This window comes from Eschrichtius robustus, chromosome 17 (assembly GCF_028021215.1).
Source record: "Eschrichtius robustus isolate mEscRob2 chromosome 17, mEscRob2.pri, whole genome shotgun sequence".
In the NCBI taxonomy this organism is placed as follows: Eukaryota; Metazoa; Chordata; class Mammalia; order Artiodactyla; family Eschrichtiidae; genus Eschrichtius; species Eschrichtius robustus.
The window spans coordinates 59,683,636-59,692,751 of NC_090840.1; the positions used below are offsets into that span (position 1 = coordinate 59,683,636).

The 9,116-nt window shown below is 33.7% G+C and overlaps 1 pseudogene; it reads left to right on the top strand.

The window, feature by feature from the left end:
- The first annotated feature begins 7,839 nt into the window (after window positions 1-7,839).
- Window positions 7,840-8,602, top strand: LOC137751057 (nucleophosmin pseudogene; annotated as a pseudogene).
- Window positions 8,603-9,116: the final 514 nt, after the last annotated feature.

The following is a 9,116-nucleotide window of genomic DNA, read 5'->3' on the forward strand; positions in this document are numbered from 1 at the left end:
GTTTTAAAAGTGTACATATGTATATGACACTGAGATAGCTAGTAAGAGATATAGGTGTGTATATATATACACACACACACACACTTTTAAAGCAAAATAATAGGATAGGATATATATATATTTGAAATATATATTTCACAACTTTTTAAAAAGAGAAACTATGATAATTGTTAACACTGATTACCTCAATTTCTTCTCTCTTCTACTTATTACCATGTGACTTTTGCCGATACCATCTCATGGAGTACTCCTCACCATCAAAGGTAATTATTTCAAACTGTACTAAAAATTAGAACATACCTAATATAGAGCTTCTGCTAGGATATGAACATTTCTGGGAAGTTTCTATATACAAACTTAATCAAGATCAATAGCTTCAGTTACTAGTCCTTCAAATAGTAATTAACTGAGAAGGACTTAGGTCAAATTACTTAAACTTTTTGCCTGAGCTTCCTCATTGAAAATAATTTGTATATAGATCATATTGAACAGGGCCTGTCACAAAGCAATTAATAATTGTTATTTAATAAGATTTTAGCAACAAACACAATGCCATTATAATGTTAGTACTAAATTGAACACACCGTGATGAGGAATCTTGGCAGTGTTAACTCATACTAGAGAAATATAAACCTCTTATTTATTACTCTATTTGAGAAAGGTAGAGAGAGAATGAAAAGCAGAGAGAGAGAAAGAAGGCTATTGCCAATAACTTATATTTTTTTGTTTATGCCAATAAAATATTCTCAAATTAAGATATAGCCTGTGGACAAGGATCAAATTAAAAGCACAGCCACTAAAGTACAGCTCACCAGCATGGATCAAAACAAAGATGTTTTCATGGTACCCTTTGTTAAAATCTCTGAAAAAATTAAGAAGGTTCCTAATAGATCTTACCAGCCAGAATAAAAAAATATATAGAAAAATTAAGTGACTGTTCCAATGCACCTGTACTTAAGTCTAGAGAGTCATGTCTGAATAAATAATTTGAGTGTGACTTTTGAAACATGGACCAGACTGGAACCATACACCAAAGAAAATCACAAGCTTATGGAGAGAGTTGTACTGGCAAAAGTAAATGACAGATCAGATTGAAAGAGAGTGAGAAAGTTTATTATGAAAAGACTTCTGCTCCCCTACTTTTTACATTCAGGAAGCAGGCGGATAAAGTAGTTGAGCCATTAAGAAAGGGATATGCTATAATGCCTTTTGCAGAAGTGGCCAAAGAGAAGAGCAGAAAACGCCAGACCTTGCAGAGGAACAGCCAAGAGCCTGGGAAAACGACATACTGGGGGGCAAGAAGCAGAATTGAGGCATAATCAGAAATAATCCATGTTGACTGTGAAGGAGAACCTGATACCTTTTTCCCAGCAGGATTTCCTAAATATGAACAACTAACTGCTCTGTAACTCTCATTCTTACCTTTTTAATGAGAGTGTTAATTGCAGCTATTCTGTTCCTGATCCATTATTAGATGTGTTTGGCAAATAACTAGGCTTTTCATAGATCTTCAGATCATGAAGAATAGAATCCAGCCCTAATGTAGAACATGGTATATTGGACTTCAAGGCTAATAATATGAGTGGATGAGATTTGGGGAGACATTGGTATGTGAGTAAATATACTTTGCATATGGGAGGGATATGAGTAATTGTAACCAAGTGTATAAATGTAATAGACTAAATTATTATTGGAATCTATTCTTTACCCATCTCTGTATCCGTGGTCTCTGCCACTTGTATTTCCTCCCACTAAAGGAATAAAGTAATTATTCCCCAAACTTGAGTTTGATCTCAACTGTGAGACTATTTCGGCTAAAAAGAATGTTGGCGGAAGTGACATGTATTAGTTTAAACCCTAGGCCTTGAATGGCATTGTGTGTTCTTGTCCACTGTCCTTCTGATAATGCCATGGGAAAAGCTTCTCCTGGCTATCTGCTGTCTCTTCAGTGTGGGTCTTAAAATAAATATTCATGCTGTGTATGCACATGTGTGTCCTTACATACTTAAATGATAGAGCCCAATATGCAACGAGGAACCATGCCTGGAGGTGAAGTAGCCCTGCACCCAGCTGAGCCCAGCATAGATCCAAAGATTTGCAGTAGACCTGGAGAACCATCAGGGTGAGATTAAATGTCTACTTTTCTAAACTACTGTGTTTTGGGGTCATTTGTGATGGAGAAATAGAACACTTAAATCTAGCCTCTGGCAAATTTAATGGCTGATAAGGGCCTGCCTCCTGGTTCATTAGAAGGTTGTATTTTTGCTGTGTCCTCACATGGTGGAAGGGGGCAAGGGAGTTATCTGTGGTCTCTTTTATAAGGGCACTAACCCTATTCATGAGGACTTCAGCCTCATGACCTAATCACCTGCCAAAGGCCCCACCTACAAATACAGTCACACTGGGGATTAGATTTCAGTAACTAAATTTGGGGGGACAGAAACATTTAGCCTATAGAAACACATAATATGCATCTGTATTTGAATTGCTCTTTAAGCCCTTAATAACAAGGGCTACGTTTTAATGATTTTTCCCCCTAATTTGCTAAGCACAATGTTTAATTGTATTAAATGTCCCTTTTCTCTTTTCTTATAGAAAACATTTTATAAATGAATGTGTTACAATGATAATGTTTTTTGATGAAATTTCAAGGGCTAACCACAATAATAGGAAATGCAGGGGTGGTTACTTTCTGGAGAGGGATCACACTGAGTAATGGTGAGACATCAAATGGATTCTCAGTGATACCAACAGCCAAACTAGGATAGCTCAACAAGGAGGATCACTGAGACTCACAGAGTTTAAAGAATAGACAATAAGTTCTTCTCTGACCTCGGATTGGATACCAACGGTCTGCCAAATGACAGGATATACTACAGCAACATGAAGAATAGAAATGCCAGAAGAGAGTACAAAGGGCTCCCTTCATGTAGCAGCTACTAAAGGGTAAACATCTAAGTGAAGATTTTGGCAGTCTTGTGGTGATGGTAAAAAAAAAAGAAAAATTAAATTTCAGAAACTGTCTTGAATTTCAGGGACACTCAATGAGGAGAGGTTCTGACTGATACTCTAGACTTTCAACTGAAAATTCTAAAGTACTATGCCATAGAAATAATAGAAAAAAGAAAATAAACCATACTTGACTGGATCAAGGTGACCTTCCTATCCTGTATTTACCAATCTGAAGAAAATTAAATCATCTCAGAATTAAGGTAACATTATCTAGGGCTTCTGAAGCTTTTTTTTTTTTTTTTAAATATCTAGTACACAAGCAACATTCAGTAAAATAACCACCAGGTGTGTCAGAAATAGGACGATGTCCGCAACAAGAGAGGCCGCGATAGTGAGTGGCCCGCGCACCGTGATGAAGAGTGGCCCCCGCTTGCCGCAACTGGAGAAAGCCCTCGTACAGAAACGAAGACCCAACACAGCCAAAAAATAAATAAATAAAAATTTAAAAAAAAAAAAAGAAAGAAATAGGACGATGTGGATCGAAACAAAAAGACCATAGAAAAAGACTATATAAACTGAGCCATGAGCCAATAAGTAATTATGGTTTTATTTTCAACTAACAGACTTTAAAATAACTGTGGTTTTAATGTTCAATTAAATAAATAAAACCATAGAGAATTTGTTGTACAAAATAAGTTTATAAAAAGCCGATAAGAAAATCTAATTTTGAAAAATGCAATAGCTAAAAGTAAAAAAAACAATCAGTAGAAATATATTCAAGTTAAAGAAGATAGACAAGAAAAAATATGACAAATATATAAAATATGTTTATTAGGTAGAGGGAGTATAGTGAATAGCTTTAACAGTCATGTTAGTAAAGTCGCAGACAGGACATACTATAGAATGGGCCTGAAGCAATAGTTTAGGAAATACAGGCCAAGACTTTTCCAAAACTGACAAAAACATCAAATCATATATTAAATAAGCTATGAAAATATTAAGAAATATAAGGAAAATCACATTTAAAAACATAATAGTAAACTGCTGGAACCAACAGAAAAAATGATGAGATTAGCTTAAATTGCCAAAAAAAAAAAAAAGAGAAAAAAGGAAAGATAAAGGTACATCTCCAAATATGTTAAAAGAGAAACAATGATACTGAGACATGACTTTTCAAAATAAAAAAATGAAGCCTGAAGATAGTAAAATTATATCTTTAAGTTGCTTAAAGGAAGTGAAGTGACTGCCAACATAAAATTTAAAAATTGAAAAAGAAATATGAAATTGAAATATTTTAAGAAAACAATGAGGGAAATATTATATTCATATATTCACAGAGGAACTACACTGAAAGAAATACTAAAGTTATGTCATCAGATAGAACAAAGATCATTCTAGATGCAAGACAGAATAACAATCACTGTGAAGATAAATATCCAGAGAAATCTATTATCTTTTATACTGATTTTATAAAGTAAAAATATCATGCATGATTTTAAAATAACTAGGATTAAAATACATGATAACGATGACAGAAAAAGTAGGAGAGTGTAACCGTAGCTGAAGTTTGTAAGATCTTGGCATTGTTAGGGAAGTTGTAAAAGCAATTATTTGAATTAGGGGACTTCCCTGGTGGTCCAGTGGTTAAGACTTCCCCTTCCAACACAGGGGTGCAGGTTTGATCCCTGGTTGGGGAGCTAAGATCCCACATGCCTCGCGGCCAAAAAACGAAAACATAAAAAACAGAAGCAATATTGTGGCAAATTCAATAAAGACTTTGAGGATGGTCCACATCAAAAAATATCTTTAAAAAATTTAAAAATAAAAATAAATAAATAATAAATTAATTAGGATCTAATTTGTCATAGATACATGCTATAATTACTTGGAAAACCTCTAAAAGGATAATAAAATAATATATAATTAATAAATTAATATAGAAAAAAAGGCTTAAGATACTTGATCCATCCAAAAGAAGAAAGAAAGAAAATAATAAGAAAAATTAATTGGGAAAAATAGAAACAAATGCTAAGATAGTAGATTCAAACTGAAATATAGAGAAATTCCATTAAAGATAAATGAATTGAATTCTCCAAGTAATAAGCTATTATGTTGGAAAATTTAAATAAATATAGAAATACACTCCTAGTAGAGTGATATTTGACATCCTCTCTCAGTAGCTGATAGAAAAGGAACAACAACAGAACAGATGTTAAAGATTTGAACCATATGATTCTTCAATCAAACTGATGTATGCAGAGTTCTGTACCCAGTAAATGCAGAATATACATCTTCTTTTCAAGTACACATGAACCATTGTACAAAATTAACCACTTGCTAGTTCTTACAGCAAACATTTTATTAGTTTTATTTGTATTTTATCTAATTCAAATTTGACTTTTTTTTTTTACAAAAATCAGCAAGGTTTCTATTTCCAATTCTTTGCATAATTATTGACTTTTATAAACCTAAATCTATCCAGTTTTTCTGGAGTATTTGTCACTTATGTAATTAGCCCAATCAAAATATTTAGCAGTTCATTTCACCCAGTGTAATTTTTCTCTTAATAATCCTCAATTTCTTGATGAATACATAATTCAGTTTACCTAACTAAGTTTTCATGGCTTTGTACAGAGATATGGTATGTGCCTCAGTACGGATGGATTGGCATGCTCTACAGGTGGATTGTTTCTAGTCTCCCAAATCAGACACTGTCTTAGGCAAATACCAGATCCATATTACAAGTGAACTAAATCACAGTGGTTTAAAGGTGTCTTTTGTTTTAATTTGGTTGTATAAACAACCATCTATTCATTTTTCAGTTACAACAAAATTGATTCTCAATTTTCCTTGTTTCATCATGCCCCAACCAATAAAAGAGTGGCCTCTGAACCTAACTGAAACAGTGAATTGTACATTCTGGTTATAATTTAGGCAATATTTGCTAATAAAAGAATCTGGCCATAACTAGTCATAAGGATGTAAAACGAAGTGATGAGGGGAATAACTTGCTACCATAAATATATACTTTATTATTGGAATCACATTTCTTTTTATCCTGCCAGAGAAACTGATAATTTAATTATGATAATTATATCAATATAACTAATATTTTGGAGTGACATGGAAACAATTGGTGGCCTGATTTTCCAGACTTTCAAGATTTGGGGAGTCTTTGGTATATTGCCAATGTTTATTTCCATTACTACCTGTAGGGAAAGAAGGCTTTTCATTATATTTCTTTCTCTGTGAAATATAAACATGCATGGGTTGCCTCTTTCAACTCCACAACTGAAATTTTAATTCTACACCTAGTTTTTGCTTATTATCTGGAAATGAAGTCAGTCTCTTGATAGAGGAAGAGGATCTATCCTGGATACCATAATAAGTTCTCTACCATTATGGGTGCCTAGATTTTACAGAGCAAAGCCCAATCTGAGTCTGACGTATGAGCTTGAACTTTTCTCAGAATATGGACTAACAATTGTAATTGTTTATTAAAGTCTTTGGCTATATGTGACTTCCACAACTGGAGGATTGTGAAGAAGGAAGTACAAGATCTAAGGCCTCTCACCATTCATTTTTGGTTATGCTATATTTTTTCATTTGAGAATCAAGAAAAGTACATTCACGTTTATTGATATTTCTACATATCTGGTCCAGGCATTTGATCTCTCAGGAAAATTAAGAACTCTTAAATGACGTTTTTTTACCTGATACAAAATAATCCATTAGGAACAAGTTTTCAGCTTCTCATTGTCTACTACTCCACTAGTATTAAATTTTTTGTTTATTTCATTCCATATTATTCTATTTATACACATTAATTTATTGCAATGATACTGTAGACATAATTCTATACCTCAGATTTGTCAGTGATGTCATGTTTTAAGCATCTACCTATGGAATTTTTTGAGTACTGTACATGCTATGTTGTTGCTCTGTGCTATTTATATGACTTGGTGAATAACAGTTGGCCATGACTTTCCAGGTCTTGAGACTAGCCAGACAGAATTCAGAGACCTGAAAATAACTCTTCCACTTGATTATTTTACTGATATTAGTGAGAAAGTAGCAATACAAACCTTTTTAAAGGACCAGTGTTTAACTATGTTTACTGTAAAAATTAAAAACTAGAATAGAGTACATGAAATATTAATACCACATTGTACTACAATTTCAGTTCTACCTTTTAAATCATTGTTTTATTACTGAAAGGTATTCATGTTAGGTCTTTGGAAATATGAGTTTATAAATCTAATTTATTATTTATATAATGATCAATTATAGGAAAATAGTGAATGAAATACAATTAATTGCTTAAATCATGCTACAGAATTTACAGAGAATCACATGGAAGAGAAAACAGCATTTTCAAATGAAGGGCAAAATTATGAAAAGAAATGTTGTAACTTCTAATAAAATTTTCATTTATCTCTAAAGCATCAATTATCTAATTATCATTATCTTAAAGTTTCCCAAAAGCAAATGCAGTAAGGGAAACCATTTTTCAGTTCATTAAAGTTGGTTACCTGTGGGCAAATAGCCATATCTCAAACACTGTAGTGTTTTATGTATCTGTAGTGTGGAGATCTGCCTTCTACAGACTCTCTATCAAAATGGTTTCCCTGCAAAATTGTCCAAAACTGTCATCACAATGAAATACTTTCCATATTAATTTGATTTTTTTTTTAATTTCCAGGAGAAATACAATGATATATTTTAAGCATGAAAAAGTACATTTTTCATCGTAGCCAATTTATTTTTTTCTACTTCAAAAAGCTATAAAATGTTGCCTGGTGTGATTCTGTCCTGCGAGGCTATTGTCTGGAACAGTAGTTTACCTCCATCTGCCTTCTCTCCCACCTAAGTGTGTGCCACCACCCCATGGAAGATTCCATGGAAAGGGACATGAGCCCCTTGAGGCCACCGAACTATCTTTTCAGTTGTGAACTAAAGGCTGACAAAGATTATCTCTTTAAGGTGGATAATGATGAAAATGAGCACCAGTTATCTTTAAGAACAGTGAGTTTAGGGACTGGTACAAAGGATGAACTGCACATTGTTGAAGTCGAGGCAATGAATTATGAAGGCAGTCCAATTAAAGTAACACTAGAAACTTTGAAAATGTCTGTATAGCCAATAGTTTCTCCTGGGGGCTTTGAAATAACAACAGCTGTGGTCTTACAGTTGAAGTGTGGCTCAGGGTCTGTGCCTATTAGTGGATAGCACTTAGTAGCTGTGGAGGTAGATGCAGAGTCAGAGGATGAAGAGGAGGAGAATGTGAAACTCCTAAGTTTATCTGGAAAGTGTCCTGTACTTAGAAATGGAAGCAAGTTTCCACAGAAAAAAGTAAAACTCACTGCTGATGAAGATGAAGACGATGATTTTGATGATAAAGAAGCTGAAGAAAAAGCTCTGGTAAAGAAATCTCTATGAGATACTACAACCAAAAATGCACAAAAATCAAACCAGAATGGAAAAGACTCAAAACCATCAACACCAAGACCAAAATGTCAAGAATTCTTAAAAAAAAGTGTGTGTGGGAACTCCTAAAATACCAAAAGAACTTAGTTCTGTAGAAGACATTGAAGCAAAAATGCAAACAAGTATATTAAGTGCATTGAACGATGCTGGGCACTACTGGTAAATCAAGCCCAGAGAGGAAGAGAAGAGATAAATATAGCCCATACTGAGTATCATCAACAATTCAGACTGAAGTCTTCTATTTTAATCTCAATCCCCTTGCCTGATTTGCCACTCACCCACACCCTTTCCAGTCTGGAAGCAATCTCACTCTTGATCTCCTAAAGCACATTATTTTGACTGCTATGATTCAGTGAACCTTATACTTTGCTTTCTATTACTTGTGCATTTGCCTCACCTCTTTGACCATGTCTTAATCACCTATGCATCTCCCTAGCTGCTTAATAAATATTTGAATACAACATAATAAAAATAAAAACTATAAAATGTTAAGAATATAATGATAAATCACGGTAACTGAGAATTAGGGGCCATTCCCTTACTGAACTGCTTTTTTGGATAATTCAACAGAGCTTTTACTACTTTGCAGTGTAACAATCTGAGAGCTTTTTGAAATACTGTATAGTTTAAATGACAGAGTCCCTTTCTCTCATTTACATAAGTAGTACAGGCTTGTT